The 9,214-nt window shown below is 45.1% G+C and overlaps 1 pseudogene; it reads right to left on the bottom strand.

Annotated features, from left to right (window-relative positions):
- Positions 1–4,888: 4,888 nt before the first annotated feature.
- LOC111532991 lies at positions 4,889–5,463 on the bottom strand (annotated as a pseudogene).
- Between the last annotated feature and the right edge of the window lie 3,751 nt (positions 5,464–9,214).

Below are 9,214 nucleotides of genomic sequence, written 5' to 3'. Positions count from 1 at the left end.
GGTTGCCCGGGCCAGAAGTCAGGGAGCTGAAGTTGACGCCCACATCCTCATGCCCTCTATTGCACCCAAGAAATTCTTCCTCCCTACCTGTTCCCCATGCAGTCCAGCACCCGGAGCAGTCCTAAAGCTGTTGCCTCCTCACAAGCCCCCAGCCTGCCCACCAGGCCATCGCAGCCAGGAGGATCTGTGGGAAACACTGGGTTGCCCCCATCAGATGCCAATAACCCATGCCTCTCTTTGCCTCCCAGGTCCACTCAGCTGCCCTCAGAGCGTGTGGTTTCAGACATGGCTGTCCCGCCTAAGAATGTGTTTAATCTTTAAGGAATACTTCAAAAGTATGGAATTTGGGCCAGGTGCGGTGGCTCATGCCTATAATCCCAACACTTTGGGGGGCCGAGGCGGCAGATCACCTGAGGTCAGGAGTTCGAGACCAGCCTGGCCAACGTGGTGAAAACCCATCTCTACTAAAAACACAAAAATTAGCCAGGCGTAGTGATATGCTCCTGTACTCCTGGCTACTTGGAAGGCTGAGGCAGGAAAATCGCTTGAACCCAGGAGGCGGGGGTTGTAGTGAGCCAATATTGCGCCACTGCATTCCAGCCCGGGTGACAAAGCAAGACTCTGTCTCAAAAACAAACAAACAAAAAAAGTATGGAATTTTACTTTCTTGCTCCTTCCCCATCTTCTATAATCTTAAGGACCAAGGCTCAGTCTCCCGTCGTCACAGGCCCACCTGGTCTCTTGCTCCTCCTCTACCGTTTTCTCTCCTCCACCCCTGGACTTCCCACCCATAGAGCAGCCGGTGGGGGCCTTGAATTTGCCATGTTTACCCCACAACCAGGAGCTTCTCATGCTAGTTCTTTCCCAAATGTTCTTGCACTCCCTTCCCTAGTCTGAGCAAGAGATGTGGACTGGCCCCCAAAAGTCAGTCAGTCAAGCTTGGGCAACACAGCAACACTCTATCTCTATAAAAAAAACAAAACAAAACAAAAAAAGAGAGAAAAAAAATTGCTCAGGTGTGTTGGTACACACCTGTAATCCCAGCACTTTGGGAGACTGAGGTGGGAAGATCACTTCAGGCCAGGCATTTGAGACCAGCCTGGGCAACACAGCAAGACCCTCTTTCTACAAAAAGTATTTTAAAAATTAGCCAGGCATGGCAGTGGTGCATACCTATAGTGCCAGCTATTTAGGAGGCTGAGGGAGGATAATCACTTGAGCCCAGGAGTTGGAGGATGCCATGAGCTATGACAGAGCCACTGCACTCCAGCCTGGGAGACAGAGTGAGATCCTGTCTTAAAAAAAAAAAAAAAGTGGGCCAGGCGTGGTGGCTCATGCCTGTAATCCCAGCACTTTGGGAGGCCGAGGCGGGCGGATCTCTACCAAAAATATAAAAATATAAAAATCAGCCAGGTGTAGTGGCGGATGCCTGTAATCCCAGCTACTCGGGAGGCTGAGGCAGGAGAATTGCTTGAACTGGGAGGTGCAGGTTATGGTGAGCTGAGATTGTGCCGCTGCACTCCAGCCTGGATGACTCAGTGAGACCCTGCCACCAAAATAAATAAATAAATAAATAAATAAATAAATAAATAAATAAATAAATAAATAGAAAAAAAAAGAAAAAGAAACCAAGTGCTACATGTGAATGAGCTCAGGTAATCTGCATAGACTCTACCCCTTAACTTAAGCCCAGGAGGCTGATCCTGCAGTGAGCTATGATTGCAACCCTGCACTCCAGCCTGGGTGACATATTTTATATATATATATATATATATTTTATATATATATATATATATTTTATATATATAATCATTATTTAAAAATAATAATAACCTACTGTTTAAGATGCCCTTATGTGGTAGATTGAGTGGTGAAGCCTGTTGTTTGTCCCCTGTTGACAGATGAGGAAGCTGGCTCTTGGCAGAAACAGCAAGTGACTTCCTCAGGGTCTCAGGGCTGTTGAGAGGTGGAGGTTGGAAACGCTTCCATGTGGTCTGAGACGGAAGCCCTGCTGGGAAGTCCTCCCTCAGGGGACAGGAGCCTGTGGACATGCCTTGTACCCTGTTGCACTCTCCTTGGACGTGAGAAAGTGCTGCTCTTTTCATCTTAGAGATGAGAAAGGGAGGCCTGGAGAGGAGGCAGTGACTTTTGGAGGCCACCCTGAGTCTATGGCACAGCTGAAGCACTGACTTCTGCTTTCAGCTCTTCCCTCCTACTGGTATTTCCTGATTTCTTTGAGATCTGACGTAAGGGGGACAAGGCTCCTGGACCTCCATGAGCCAGGTGGCCCTGATGGTGAGCCACCCACAGATCCGCAGGCATTGGCTGCAGGTGCCAAGCCAGTCAGCATAGACCTCCACCATCTGCTATCATTGCCATGCAAGGAAAGCATCCCAGTTCACAGGCAGACATGCTCCACAAGGCAGCCAGGACCTGCAGCCTCACCATACCCATCATCCAGGGTCAACATGTTGGCCAGGCTGGTCTCAAACTCCTGACCTCAAGTGACCCACCCTCCTCAGCCTTCCCAAGTCCTAGGTTTTCAGGGGTGAGGCACCGCACCTGGCCTTTTACAGTCCTTTTAATTACACTCTGCTAACTTCAATTTGGCAGTGTTTCCTCTTTTTTAAAATTTAATTTTTAAAAATATTTATTTATTTTTCTAAGATGGGGCCTTGCTCTGTCACCCAGGCTAGAATGCAGTGGTGCAATCATGGCTCACTGCAGCCTCAACTTCCCAGATCCTTTCACCTCAGCCTCCCAAGTAGCTGCAACCACAGGCGTGTAACACAACACTCAGCTGATTTTTGCATTTTAGGTAGAGATGGGGTTTCACTATGTTGCCCAGGCTGATCTTGAACTCTTGAGCTCAAGTGATCCACCTGCCTTGGCCTCCCTAAGTGCTGAGATTACCAGCATGAGCCACTGCACCCAGCCAGTTTGGCAGTGTTTTCCTAAGAATTTTTTTATCAATGTTCATAAGCAATATTGGTCAGTTGTTTTCTTGTGCCTTTGTCTGGCCCTAGCATCAGGGTAATGCTGGCCTCACAGAATGAGTTAGAAAGTATTTCCTCCTCTTCAAGTTTTTGAAAGAGTTTGCAAAGGACTGGCATTAATTTTCCTTAAATATCTGGTAGAATTCACTGGTAAAGCCACCCAGTCAGGGATATTTCTTTGTTGAAAAGATTTTAATTGGTAATTTAATGTTCTTACTAGTTATAGGTTTATCCCTACTTTCTTCTTTTTGAGAAGTCTCGCTCTTGTTCCCCAGGCTGGAGTGCAATGGAGTGCACTCTGAAAGTGCTGGGATTATAGGCGGGAGCCACCGTGCCCGGCTGGTTTACTCATATTTTTTATTTATTTGTGATTCAGTCTTGGTAGATTTTGTGTTTCTAGAGATTTGCCATTTCATTTGGTTATTCAATTTGCTGGTGTACGTATGTTTATGGTATTCTCTTATAATCACTTTAATTGCTGTAAAGTCATAGGAATGCCCTCATTTTCTTTCTTTCTTTCTCTCTCTCTCTCTCTCTCTCTCTCTCTCTTTCTTTCTTTCTTTCTTTCTAGATGGAGTCTCGCTTTGTCACCCAGGCTGGAGTGCAGTGGCAGGATCTCGGCTCATTGCAAGCTCGTCCTCCCTGGTTCACGCCATTCTCCTGCCTCAGCCTCTCGAGTAGCTGGGACTACAGGCACCCGCCACCACACCCGACTAAAAGTATTTTTTGTAATTTTAGTAGAGACGGGTTTTGACCATGTTAGCCAGGATGGTCTTGATCTCCTGACCTTGTGATTCGCCCAGCTCGGCCTCCCAAAGTGCTGGGATTACAGATGTGAGCCACCGCGCCCGGCTTAATGCCCTCATTTTCATTTCTGATTTTGGCTACTTGAGTCTTCTTCTTTTTTTTTTCTTAGTCAATCTACTAAAAAGTTATCAATTTTGCTGACCTGTAAAAAAACGTTTAATTTTACCTATTCTCCTTTTCCTGTTCTTTATTTATTTTCACTCTAATCTTTTTTCCTGTATTTATCTCCTTTTTTTCTAGATCCTTTAAACTGTATAGTTAGGTGACTGAGTTGAGGTCTTTTATTTTTTATTTTTATTTATTTATTTATTTATTTTTATTTTATTTTTTCCCACTGAATGAGCCTCTTTTTATTCTCCTGGTAATCTCTCCCAGTTAACTACTTCTGTTATAGTGATGAAATGGGTAAGGCTCCACACTTCAGATGTTGGCACTGCTATGAGCATGGTCTTTCCCTTTATTGCAACTCACAATTAAAACCTTTGATTCTTTTTTATACTCCAGTCCCAGAAGTAGTCTCCGCTGTAGAAGTTAATTGATGAGTAGTAGCCTATAACCAGGCTCTAGCTCCTCCAGGAACACTACAGGATGAATTTAACTATGCATTAAACTAAAAGGCATTCTCTCAAATATTTGAGTTAAAATGCATTTTATTTTTAGACAACCTACATGACATGTTTTTCTTAAAAACAATGCCTCCAACTCCAAATAAATCACGGTCAAAATAAATGAAGAGCTCAAGATGACATCAGTCCCATTTGTCTTAAGTCCTGGTGTTGTGTGGATGACAAGCAGAAGCCAGTTGTGATGACAGGTGATCCAAAGTAATTGCCAAATTTGTTAACGTTTTTCCATTTCTTTTTTTTTTCTTTTTTTTTTGAGACAGAGTCTCGCTCTGCCGCCCAGGCTGGAGTGCAGTGGCCAGATCTCAGCTCACTGCAAGCTCCGCCTCCCAGGTTCACACCATTCTCCTGCCTCAGCCTCCCGAGTAGCTGGGACTACAGGCACCCGCCACCTCACCCGGCTAGTCTTTTTTTTTTTTTTTTTTTTTTTTTTTTAGTAGAGACAGGATTTCACCATGTTAGCCAGGATGGTCTCGATCTCCTGACCTCGTGATCCGCCCTCTCGGCCTCCCAAAGTGCTGGGATTACAGGCTTGAGCCACCGCGCCCGGCCACGCTTTTCCATTTCTAAACCATCCTTAAAGAAAATCATATATGGGGTCACACCATCCTCACGGTAGTCCAATAGAGTAACCATGCCATCAGGATTCATGTTTTCACCAATAAAGAACTGGTAGTTTTTGAAATTAGCAAGGATGTTTGAAATTAGCTTGATTTGTTCTGCAGCCCCTGTCATAAAAGGTTTTACTCTTCTGTTTTTCAAGTTTGCCTTTGATTGATTTCATGTAATCTTTTATGCACTTCTTATAGGTTTCTTTTGTGAAACTTGTTTCCTGCAGGTGATGGTTCATGACAATATCAACACCAGTGATTACTGTGCTTTCGGGTACCTTCGCCTTCTGGGCCTTCAGCCGAGGCATTTCCACCAATGAGCGAGTCATTAATGTTACCTTATGTCCTATTGACCATCTTCCCCTCCACCTCCAGGCACAGTCCGTCCGCGATCTCCCGGATCTTGTAGATGTCGGAGAACAACTCACCGTGGCTGATGAGGTCCCGGTAGATAATCACGAAGACGGCGGCGCTAGTTTAGCAGAAGCCCAAAATGCGGAGCGAGCGCCGTGCAGCGAGCGCTGTGCAGCCGGAGCGGCGCTGGAGGGGAGAGGGGAGCGGGCAGAAAAGCTATTTTTTTTGAGATAGAGTCTCACTCTGTCGCGCAGGCTGGTATGCAGTGGTGCAATCTCGGCTCACTGCAGCCTCAACTTCCTGGTTCCAGTGACCCTCCCATCTCAGCCTCACAAGTAGCTGGAACCACAGGCGTGTAACACCAAACCCAGCTGATTTTTGTATTTTAGGTAGAGGTGGGGTTTCCCTATGTTGCCCAGACTGGTCCTGAACTCTTGAGCTGGAGTGATCCACCTGCCTTGGCCTCCCAAAGAGCTGGGATTACCCGCCTGAGCCACTGCTTCTAGCCAGTTTGGCAGTGTTTTTTTTTTTTTTCCTTCTTCTTCTTTTTCTTTCTTTTCTTTTCTTTTCTTTTTTTTTTTTTTTTTTTTTGAGATGGAGTCTCACTCTGTTGCCCAGGCTGGAGTGCAGTGGCGCAATCTCCGCTCACAGGCACCTCCGCCTCCCGGGTTCAGGCGATTTCCCTGTCTCAGCCTCCCGAGTAGCTGGGATTACAGACACCCACCACCACGCCGGGCTAATTTTCTTCATTTTTAGTAGAAATAGGGTTTCACCATCTGGACCAGACTGGTCTCGAACTCCTGACCTCGTGATCCACCCGCCTTGGACTCCCAAAGTTCTGGGATTACAGGCGTGAGCCACTGCACCCGGCCGGCAGTATTTTCTTGAGAATTTTTTAAAATCAGTGTTCATAAGCAATATTGGTCAGCTGTCTTCTTGTCCTGCCTTTGGCCCTAGTATCAAGGCAATGCTGTTCTCACAGAATGAGTTAGAAAGTATTGCCTCCTCTGCGGGGCGCGGCGGCTCACGCCTGTAATTCCAGCACTTTGGAAGGCCGAGGCGGGTGGATCATGAGGTCAGGAGATCGAGACCATCCTGGCTAACACGGTGAAACCCTGTCTCTACTAAAAATACAGAAAATTAGCTGGGCGTTGTGGCGGCCGCCTGTAGTCCCAGCTACTCGGGAGGCTGAGGCAGGAGAATGGCATGAACCCAGGAGGCAGAGCTTCCAGTGAGCTGAGATCCTGCCACTGCACACTCCAGCCTGGGAGACAGAGCAAGACTCCGTCCGAAAAAAAAAAAAAAAAGTATTTCCTCCTCTTCAAGTTTTTGAAAGAGTTTGCAAACGATTGGCATTAATTTTTCCTTTAAATGTCTGGTAGCATTCACTGGTAAAGTCATCCAGTCAAGGGTATTTCTTTGTTGGGAAGATTTTAATTAGTAATTTAATCTTCTTACTAGTTATAGGCTTACCCATATTTTCTTTTTTTTTTTTTTTTTTTTGAGACGGAGTCTCGTTCTGTCACCAGGGCTGGAGTGCAGTGGCCGGATCTCAGCTCACTGCAAGCTCCGCCTCCCGGGTTCCCGCCATTCTCCTGCCTCAGCCTCCGGAGTAGCTGGGACTACAGGCGCCGCCACCTCGCCCCGCTAGATTTTTTTGTATTTTTTGATAGAGACGGGGTTTCACCGTGTTAGCCAGGATGGTCTCGATCTCCTGACCTTGTGATCCGCCCGTCTCAGCCTCCCAAAGTGCTGGGATCACAGGCTTGAGCCACCGCGCCCGGCCTATATTTTCTTTTTCTTTCACTTTTTTTTTTTTTTTTTTTTTGAGACGAAGTCCCACTCTTGTCTCCCCGGCTGGAGTGCAATGGTGCGATCTCAGCTCACTACAACTTCTGCCTCCCGGATTCAAGTGATTTTCCTGCCTCCCGGGTTCAATTGATTCTCCTGCCTCAGCCTCCTGAGTTGCTGGGATTGTAGGCGCCTGCCACCACGCCCAGCTCATTTTTTTATTTTTAGTAGAGATGGGACTTCACCATGTTGGCCAGGCTGGTCTTGAACTCCTGACCTCGGGTGACCCGCCCACCTCAGCCTCCCAAAGTGCTGGGATTACAGGCGTGAACCACCACGCCTGGCCAGTTTACCCATATTTTTTATTTCTGTGTGATTCAGTCTTGGTAGGTTTGTTTCTAGAGATTTGTCATCTCATTTGGTTATTCAATTTGCTGGTGTACATATGTTTATAGTGTTCTCTTATAATCACCTTAATTGCTGTAAAGTCACAGTAATGCCCTCATTTTCATTTCTGATTTTGGCTATTTGAATCTTCTTTTGTTTCTTAGTCAATCTAGCTAAAAATTTGTCAATTTAGCTGATCTGTAAAAAAAAAAATTTCAATTTTACCTATTCTCTTATTTTCCTTTGTTTATTTCCACTCTAATCTTTCGTTTCTTGTATTCTGCTAGGTTGGGGTTAGCTCTTCTTTTTCTAGATCCTTTAAAATGTATAGTTAGGTGACTGATTTGAGATCTTTCTTACTTTTATTTTTTATTTTTATTATTATTTTTTTGAGATGGAGTCTCACTCTGTCACCCAGGCTGGAATGCAGTGGTGTAATCTCGACTCACTGCAACCTCCCTCTCCCAGGTTCAAGTGATTCTACTGCCCCAGCCTCCCAAGTAGCTGGGATTACAGGCCTGCACCACCATGCCTGGCTAATTTTTGTATTTTAGTAGTGATGAGCTTTTGCCATGTTGGTCAGACTGGTCTTGAACTCCTGACCTCAGGTGATCCTTCTGCTTTGGCATCCCAAAATGCTGGGATGTTGGCATGAGCCACCACTCCTGGCTTTCTTATTTTTAAATGTAGATGCTTACAGCTATACACTTCCCTCTGAGTGCTGCTTTAACTGCATCCCATAAGTTCTGGTATGTCGTGTTTTCGTTTTCATTCATCTCAAAGTGTTTTCTAATTTCCTGTATGATTTCATCTTCAACTACTGATTAAGAGTGTGTTTACTTTCCATATATTTGTGAGTTTTCAAGTTTTCCTTATTACTGATTTCTAGTTTCATTCATTGTGATTATAAAATATTTAGCACTTTGCATACTTTCAAACTTTTAAAACATTAATATTTGTTTTGCAGCCTAATACACTGTATACTCTGGACAATATCCCACATACTCTTGAAAAGAACGTGTATTTTGCTGTTGTTGGGTGGGTGTCTGTAAATGTCCATTAGATCTAATTGGATTATCATGTTGCTCAAGTGCTCTCTTTTCTGTTGATCTGATCTCTGTATTATTAACATTGAGGTAGTGAGGTCCCAAATGATCATTGTGAAACTCTATTTCTCCCTTCAATTCTGTCCTTTTTTGCTTCATAGGTTTTGGTGCTCTGTTGTTAGGCGCACATATGTTTTAAATTATTATATCTTCTTGTTGGATTAATCTTTTTATCAGTGTAGAATTCCCTTGTCTCTCATAACCATTTTTGGCTTAAAACCTATCTTGCCTAACATATGGCCACTCCTGATCTCATTTGGTTACTTTTTTTTTTTTTTTTGAGATGGAGTCTTGCTCTGTCGACCAGGCTGAAACACAGTGGCGCAATCTCTGCTCACTGCAAGCTTCGCCTCCTGGGTTAATGCCATTCTCCTGACTCAGCCTCCCAAGTAGCTGGGACTACAGGCACGCACCACCACGCCCAACTAATTTTTTGTATTTTTAGTAGAGACAGGGTTTCACCGTGTTATCCAGGATGGTCTGGATCTCCTGACCTCCTGATCCGCCCGCCTTGGCCTCCCAAAGTGCTGGGATTACAG

The sequence above is a fragment of the Piliocolobus tephrosceles genome, unplaced genomic scaffold, assembly GCF_002776525.5.
Source record: "Piliocolobus tephrosceles isolate RC106 unplaced genomic scaffold, ASM277652v3 unscaffolded_74, whole genome shotgun sequence".
NCBI classification, from domain to species: Eukaryota; Metazoa; Chordata; class Mammalia; order Primates; family Cercopithecidae; genus Piliocolobus; species Piliocolobus tephrosceles.
Note: the sequence above shows the minus strand (reverse complement) of the source record. Positions and strands in the feature narration are given on the sequence as shown.